Genomic DNA, 9,903 nt, shown 5'->3' with positions numbered 1-9,903 from the left:
TCATCCTTTAGAGGACGATAAAATAAGTACCAATAAAGCACTGCAATCGATGAAACCGGTCAAGCACTTCCTCAAATGTTTATGCCTTGTTTCTGTAGCATTAAGGAACAAATGTTGAGATTATGAATAGAAGATTTATCGTAATAAGTCCTAATAATTATGGAGGCGATAGCAAATATAACTACTTTGAATTGATTACGAATTGAATATTATTGATTATACATTTGCTTGATGGTGTTTCAATCTAGATTGATCCTGGTTCCGAAGATAGATGATGAAAAGTGTCCCAGTCATAACCAAAACACCAGTTTTGTATAACTGTTCACTGTATGTAATACAACATTACTTGATGTCATAAAACGTACAGATTAAAAAAGAGAATTTTCTTTCGCATTTTTTAGCAAGACATGTTAAGAACTATAGACTTCTTCATGGGCGCGAAATAAATATTTAGTTTGCTTTGATAGTAATGTGATTATTGCGCAATGCTATAGAAATGGTTCATGAAATTTCAAAAATCTTGTATTGTTAATATTATCGTAAATGATAAATGGATATTCTACTGAAAGGATCCCTCACTCAGAAAAAGAAAGCAGTGTAAAGAAACAAAGACAACACAAAAGCCATTTAACATTGTCAGTGTATTCTGATACTAATTGTCACAATTTCACAATCCTATTTTGTTTTCAGTAATAACTATAATGTAGATATATTTAGGAACCTAATAACACTTGTATTTTGACGAAAATTGTAGTGTATTATGTTAGAGGAAAAAAATCAATATGTCTGACGTCTTAGAAATAGAAGTTGTAACGAAAGGAGAGTTAAAACAACTTTGCAAAATAAAGTTGTAAAGTCACCTAGCTCTAATTCTGATATTGCACGTTGAATATTGCAAGAAGTTATCTAAAACTTTTAAGTATTACATTTTAGTATAAAATTTGAAGTAGTTAACTGAAGCCATACACAAACGTACATATATACACACATGATACATGCATACATACATACATACATACATACATACATATATGCATATATATATATATATATATATATATATATATATATATATATATATATATATATGTATATATATATCACTGCACGCAAGATTTTTTCTATCTATCTATCTGTCTATCTATCTGTCTGTCTGTCTGTCTGTTTGTATATATATACATACATATATATATATATGTATATATATATATATATATACATATATATATATATATATATATATATATATATATATATATATATATATATATATATACATAGAGTGAGAGAGAGAGAGAGAGGGAGAGAGAGAGACAACGAGAGAGAAAGAGAGAGGGTGGGAGAATGAGATTAAAGATTATGCATCAACATAAATTGGGAAGTTTCTCAATCGCCATATGTCGTGAGTAACAAGTGAAACAGGCATGTGCTCTTACTAATCAATGTTAAATAATTCTCCATTTTATATTTTATTTTTAGGCACACTGAAGTTTAAGAGTTATAAAATTTGAACGCATAAAAGGTAATGAAACCATTTCAATCTTTAGAAAGTGGAAAATATTTAGAAATATGTTTGATAAATAGAAAAGTTTGTAATTTCAGGGAGATTTAGTCTCTGTTTTTAACAGATCGAGCGACTGTGTAAAGGCGTTCTCATTAGGTTATTGTACCAAGAAATTCTCTCGCTTTGACACAAGAGGTCCTTTTTTTCTCTCTAGACTCATCAAGTGTCAAGTGAAGATCTCAAAAATCGGCAATGGGGACGATTTGCTGAGGATGCTATTTTTGAGTAGCAATAATGCAAAGAAAATCAAATATAAGAATTTAGATTCAGTTTAACGTTTTTAACTACGACTTCAAAAAATCATCATCATCATCATCATCATCATCATTATCATTATCATTATTATTATTATTATTATTATTATTATTATTATTATTATTATAAAATGGATTCTTAAAATTATGAAATTGCGTTGGAGGCTTTCTCAATTTTATAGCTCCCTTTTAACTTTTACAGCTGAAACTATGAATTCTCTATCGTGTTTCTTTTAAGATTACTTTCTCATTAATACTAATGACTTTTCGATTTCATTATGATTATACTTTCACGTAATTAATTTACCTTATTTTACGATCATCAATATAACCATCTTGCATTTGATTCCATATTTTTCCTGCACCAGAAAGCAATGGGGAAATTTTCAGCGTCATTATTTGCATATACCGAGTCAGTAAAATACAATGTACGACGTGTGCTCGTCGCTCTAAGATTTTGATCGCTGATTGAAATATTCATGATTAAGGAGCTCTAAATAACACGGAAGCCTGTATATAATTGTTACCAGAGGTGTCAAAAATCAGTTCAACACTGTTGTCGTGCCTGCAATTAATTTTAGATTGATTGAAATTTCAGCACAACTCTCTTAAGATTACTTTTCATTAACACCATGATAATGTTTTTCGTTGTGGTTATATTATCAAGGGATAAAATATTGTTTTTCGACTCTCCAGCTTACGATTTTTAGTTTGTAATGTACTGTAAATAAACACACACTCATACTCACACACGCATCCACCAAGCATCCCAATACACGTACACACAGACATACATACACCTATCTATGCTAACTCGGCATTATTTCAGAAAAAAAGACTTCTTGTTAGAATTTAGACTCCATCAAAAGAATAGGTAGACATGTATGTATGCATATTTACGCCCATTTTCAATATGTTTGTACGAATATCGCATGTATATATATATATATATATATATATATATATATATATATATATATATATATATATATATATATATATATATATATATATATATATGTATATATGCATATATTTATACATGTATATATATATAATGTATATAAATATATATATATGTATATATATATATATATATATATATATATATATATATATATGTATGTATATATGCATATATTTATACATGTATATATATATAATGTATATAAATATATATATATATATGTATATATATATATATATATATATATATATATATATATATATATATATATATATATATATATATATATATTATATATATATATATGTATATATCTCTATACACTATCATACAAACCTCCTTTTAAATTTTTTTAAATTTCTAATTTATATATATATATATATATACATATATGCCTGTAGGGGCGTATGTGTGTGTGTGCCTTTGTGACTCTCTCCAGCCACCCCTTAATAACCGGCGTTGGTGTTTACCTGTAACTTAGTAGGTTAGCAAGAGAGAGAGAGAGAATGTGAGATAGAGCGACAACATAAGTACCAGGCTAAAATATATCAGTACTGCAGTCGGTTAATTCAGCCAATACTTCTTCAAGGTGGTGCCCCAGCATGGCTGCAGTCTAATGACTCCAACAAGTAAAAGATGAAAAATTATCGTCAAACCTGTTTCTTCCAGTTACTGTTAATAATGTTTTCTCTGCTTCAGAACATCAAATCTGGTCCGTTATGATAGCATTTTTTTGACACCTTCAGTGTGAGATTCCATGTGGACTCATTCATGTTAAGAATGAGTATGCCCTGCACATATCTCGAGATTCTTATGTCAACACATCCGGGATTATGCATTCTATTAAGCGCTATTGACTTTGAATTATTGAAGACGGGTGTTTATGCCTAGGATCATATCTTCCTTGAGTTTACTCGATCATAGGAGACCCGAGGTTGAACAAGAACAATAGCATACCTACAATGTCGTTAATGACAACAACAACTACTAGAACGGAGATGATGGTGCAGGTAAAAGTGAAGCGGTAACAACAGGTGACCTGGTCCTTCACACAGATTAATTTAGGGAGACCTGTGATGAATTTTCTTAAAGTCTTTACTGAAGCACTTAGAAAAATACTTTAAAAGATTATAGCCATCATCTGGCTATATTTTCAGTCCACATTTCCCTAGAGTGCAATATGCAATTATTCCATTCCATATTTCAATTTTAAAAAGCCTCAGGGTGTAATTCTGGGAAGATTTGGCTGCTATTTTTAGGAGATAGATTAACCACGAAGAGGCTCCAATATTGAAGCGGGTTTCCTCGTTAACATATGTAACATTTCGCTTTTGTAATTTAGCCTTGGGTTTTTCCTGAATGAGCTGATTTACCAGGCTACCTCATCCTACTTAAAATGTGTGCACGAGACGAAATTATCTGTGTCCAACGTTATCTGTGTCCGACATTATTACGTTCATGGAATGAAATATAAGGAACATATGGATGATCTTTCTAGATCTTTCTAGTACATTGTGTGACTACATAGAGATATTGCACAGTTCATGTCTTTCTCCCTGTTTCCATTTGTTTTAGATTAACTTTTACTCGGTCAAGAAGTTTGAACTGGTTACAAAAGGGAATTGACTGAAACATAAGGAAAATCAACGTACGGAAGTATTGAACAGTTGAAACAGAATGAATTCTTAACTTAAGTACTGAGATCTTCAACAATGTTCGCCATAGATCAAGGACTGTCTCTTCTGGAAGTCACTATTCGTTGACACGTTTGAACTACTGCATTCACTCTTTCAGAACATCATACTTTGAACTCTTACACGCCAGTCACTTTCAATTAGATGAGCATAGAAATGTTTTACGAGAATCTGAATAACTTTACACGCAAAAGTCTACTTTATAGGCTTCTATCATACTTCGTTTATCATTATAGTCTTCCTTTTTCTCCTCTTTATTCATATTCATTTTTCTCTTCTTTACTAATTCTAACGACTTCGTTCTTCTTATTCCACACCTCTTACACTTTTATCGATTATCCTACTCGTTTCCAGTATATTCATGATGGAACTTTGTAATCTGCCGAAAAGCTGGGAATATGTAATTTTGAACACATTCCTTCCTTTAAACCGAGCTCGAATAATGTATACATGAAGCTATAATAGAAATTTCTTTTGATTAAACAGAAAGTGAATTACATATGATAGCTAGTGTAATCGTTTGAATCACCTCTAGGATCTCACTGGAAATTATTTTCTCAACCTTAGAATGATGAAAAGTAAAGGTTATCTTTGTTCGCTTTCAATACATAAATAAGGGGCCAAAAACTTGTTATCCGAACGTATAGTGTTTACACCAATATTCTCCAGATTCTATAATAATTGTTTAGTAAATATGAATAAAGCGAAATTTTTCTATTTCCCGATCGTTGGAATAGTTAATAGAGGTGTCCCAATGCATCTCCATAATATAAGAAATTTAAATTGTCTTTACTCTCGTTTATGATCGTGTGTACCTCATAACGAAAAACATTACTGCCATCTAGACATTTTTTCAGACATATTTTACCGTAGAAAACACTATCCAACGCGTGGTTATTTTGTCTTAGCTTGATATTAGTGAGTCTCTCCATATTGAACCACTCTCTCCGTATTGAGAGGTCACGGCTACGGTAATATAAACATTTGATAAGAATGTCGCAGAAAAGAATGGCAAGATACATTCTTCAAGTTAAACCAACAGGCAGGAGACCTAGGATAGACCAAGAACTAGATACCTGGATAATATCCATAGCCTCAGCTGACCACGGCTGACAGTTTAGCCAAGAAGTTTAATGGTGGTTGCCTCTGATAGGACACTATGACGGAGGTGCTCGAGAACTCTACCCCAATGTCCCTCCAAGGAATACTAGGAAAAAAAGAAGGCTGGATGGATGTAAAAGCTCTATTCATGAATGTTTCAAGATAGGTACGTTTTAGATTTTATCCATTTGAGATAATCATGCGTGTGATAATGCCAGAAGCGAATACTACAAAGGGACTGGATTTTCTGTAATGGGAGTATGTGGTGTCAAAGTAATACTCCTGTATTACCTGCATAAGGTAATCCGATAATGAAATTATCTACGTCTGTGATAGCGTCATAGATTCCAGGAAAAAGTTCTTAGAAAACACCAGCAAAAATACAAAACAGTAGTTTATCATGCGATACAAGCTCCTTAGACTAGAAACCATCTTGATTTTCATTGCATTCAAATAATTGAGTATATGCAACTCCCTGAAAGGGACAACTGTGTGTCAGAAGGTTCATTCTGAACTATTAATTACTGATTATCATTATATGATAAGGTTTAATTTGTGGAAAATTTAACTGCTATGTCTATCAGGCTGACCGATGCTACTTAGGTTATGAAAGTAAAAATCAATTGGTTCATGGATTAACTCGGTTCAGCTATATACAACTAGACTGAGGTTATAATTCAATTTCTTGAACAAGTACGTGTTCATTTATTTGGAGAGGGGATATAAAAGTATTTCATTGGCATATATGTCCTGCTTCCACACACACTGCATTACTGCTATAGCATTAATATCTACTGTACATACGAAAGAACTCAATTACATGAACACCAGTACTTGGGTGGAAAACATTGTATCTACCCCGGAAAGATGAGAAGAATGTGAAGGCTCTGGCCTAGCAGTTAAGGTATTGTATACACGAGAATAACATTGTGGTTTCTGTTCCTGCAACAGACCAGGCGGTGTGTTGAGTTCTTGATCAAAACACTCCATTTCATTTAGCTCCAGTCCACTCAGCTGTAAATGAATAACTATACTACCCACTGGTTTCCCATTCAGAGATGTTGTTCCGATCTCAGTCGCTTATACACGAAAGAAATTGGATATCCGGCCCTATGTGAACTGGGATTCGAGACAGTAATGTCCTGAGTTGATGATGATGAAAAATGAGTATCAAAAGAAACTCGGTGTAATTTGAACTCAAAACAAACAACGGCATAATTAATATCCGAAGAAATATTGACTGACACGTTATTAATCCTTGTTGACTATTTTATCTTTTGCTCTACAAGTTCTCCTAATCTGCCATTGGCTATAATATAGGTACTACTTATGTTTTAAAATGATATGTTAAGGAAACGAAAAGAGACGGCATATATATTCTTTAATGCTAAAATTATTGTTGATACTGCCTTCCTTCAAGGTCAGCTTCCCTACTGTGCATATCTCTGAGCAAAGGCATTGTGTCCGCTAACATCACTCTCGGAAATGTTCTTTTAATACTTCAATCATTAGGATACATTTTGAAGGAAATGTAGCTAATATTGTCAACATGCTGTGCGGCTACATAGGGATTCTCTTTGGATCGTACTACGAAAGTCCATTCGAGAAATATCATAGGGTTCAATAACTGCAATTAAACTGAGACAAGATACGTAATTGAAATAAGACAAAGGCACGAATTTGGATTGAGTACTGATATAGAGAACGGTGTATGGGATATATTAATAATTAAGTGATATTTCTCTTTTAGTTGGATAATATAAACAAAATAAAACTTTTGAAATTCTCAAGTAAAATGGGAAATGATTTCAAGAAATAATGAATATATGTCTCAAAGCTATGTTAAATAATTACAGACGATGATAGAAAACGCGTGCAGAATTTACTGTTCATAAGATTAACGAGTTTTCTCCGAGCTATATAATATTTTCTTGTTGAGAAAATATGACAGCACTGAGAATTCGCTCTCCCTTTCTCTCTATAGACTTCTCTTTCTCTATCCCTCTCTCTTCCTTTGTCTTTCTCAATATAGAATTTGATTATTCATCGTAATTCTATCTAGAACCAAGTCGGCGAGCTGGCATAACCGGTAGTGTGTTGGAGAAAATGTTTAGCGGCACTTCTTTTGTGTCTTTGAGGTTAACTTTGGTTTTCATCTTTTCCAGGTTGATGAAATAAGTACCAGAGAAGTAATAGACTCGAAGTAATCAAGTGTGTCTTTCTCCCCACTGTCCCCAATATATCAAGCCATATTCTGCCGTTGTAGATGTTACCTTTCTTTCTTTCTTTCTTTCGTGGTAGCTAAAACAAGCAACGATCGAGGACTGGAGTCGATGTAATTGACTATCGACCACTCCACAAATTTCAGGCCTTGTGCCTATAGACAAAAGAAAATTTTACCAACCACCTGCATCTTCTTTCTTGAGCCGCTGATAGAAGATCGATCGTCTCATACTCATATGTATATATACGGATCAGTTACAGTCAGTTTGAGACATAGGCTTTCTGTAAGGCAGGTATGACTAACTTCGATTTACTTCGGTATTGTCTCTCTTGTGGAACACGATACTGATTATATTCTTGGAGCTTGAAATGCAGTAATCATTCCAATAAAACTCCAAAACATGAATTTTCAGGCTTTGAAACCTATCACTCAAAACAAGAATATTCTTCATAGTAAACCGCTGGGAAAACTGCTTTTTGCCAGGTCAGATATGCCCCAGACATATATACATATTCAAACAGTTATGCTTAATTCACAACGCTGTGCACACGAGACTGCAAACACACGCCTGCTCGCACGCAACACATGCACAGCACACAAACATAGACTGCGCATATATATGTGTGTGTGTGGGTGGGTGGGGGTGTGTGCATGCGCTTGCGTGTGTGTTTGAAGGCGCGATGGCCCAGTGATTAGGGCGGCGAACTCACGGTCGTAGGATCGCAAATTCGATTCTCAGACCGGGCGCTGTGATTGCTTATTAAGCGAAAACATCTAAAGCACCACGAGGCTCCGGCAAGGGCTCGTGATGAACCCTGCTGTACACTTTCACCTCAACTTTCACTCTTTCTTATTGTTTCTGTTGTACCTAAATCTCAATGGGCCAGCCTTGTCCAACTCTGTGTTACGTTGAAACTCCTCGAGAACTACATTAAGGGTACACAGGTCTGTGGAGTGCTCAGCCACTTGCACATTAATTTCACGAGCAGGCTGTTCCGTTGATCGGATCAACTGGAACCCTCGTCGTCGTAACCGATGAAGTTCCACGATATATATATACATACACACGCACACACATACACATACAAATATACATATATGCAGACATTTATATACCTATGAAAATATACGTATATATGTTATATATATATATATATATATATATATATATATATATATATATATATATATATATATATATATATATATATATATATATATATATATATATATATACAGTGAGAGAGAGAGCCACATATTCAGTACAGCTTCATAGACTCCAGATAGCTGTAATCTACATAAAAAGTGTGGTCGCAAATATCAAACGAATCAGCATCTACACGCTGGTACAAAAGGTCAAGCTTACACTCGAAGATACGAAATTAAGACACATATACATCGACGCACGCAAGCGCGCACACACACTTGTATGTATATATGTATATGTGTCTGTCCGCGCGCGTGTGTGTATATTAGAATGTATAATTAATGGCTAAATACAAAACAGTACATTCAGACAATAAATTACATTCTTGTTCCTATATGTGGTGTCACATAACTTCTTTCATTTAGTATTAATTCATGCTTCTCGTTTACTACATTTATTGGAGTTATTTAAGCTCTATCTCTTTCTCAAAATAAACGTTTAACTATGATATACTGTATTATCATTATTGCCAAAATAGCTCTCTTGTGATTTGTATTTTTCGTATGAATGGTAATCACTGTATTTGTATATGAAATGTCACATTAATGATATTTATATATTTGTAAATCTATAAAAACGGATAATGTACGCATCTACATAGATATTCACAAACATGTCAGCTATCGTGTGCAATATATATATTTATATATACATACACACACACACACACACACACACACATATATATATATATATATATATATATATATATATACACATACCTAAATATATATGTACATATATATACACACATATATATATACATCTATATATATATATACATATGTATATATATATATATATATATATATATATATATATATATATGTATATATATATATATATATATATATATATATATATATATATATATATATATATATATATATAT

At 32.8% G+C, this 9,903-nt stretch overlaps 1 protein-coding gene across 1 annotated transcript in view; it reads right to left on the bottom strand.

Annotated features, from left to right (window-relative positions):
• Positions 1 to 9,903, bottom strand: part of LOC106884394 (metabotropic glutamate receptor 3) — a 495,814-nt gene that overhangs the window by 60,820 nt on the left and 425,091 nt on the right. The gene's annotated exons all lie outside the window — the stretch shown is intronic.

The sequence above is a fragment of the Octopus bimaculoides genome, chromosome 12 (assembly GCF_046866305.1).
Source record: "Octopus bimaculoides isolate indiv1 chromosome 12, ASM4686630v1, whole genome shotgun sequence".
Taxonomy (NCBI): domain Eukaryota; kingdom Metazoa; phylum Mollusca; class Cephalopoda; order Octopoda; family Octopodidae; genus Octopus; species Octopus bimaculoides.
Note: the sequence above shows the minus strand (reverse complement) of the source record. Positions and strands in the feature narration are given on the sequence as shown.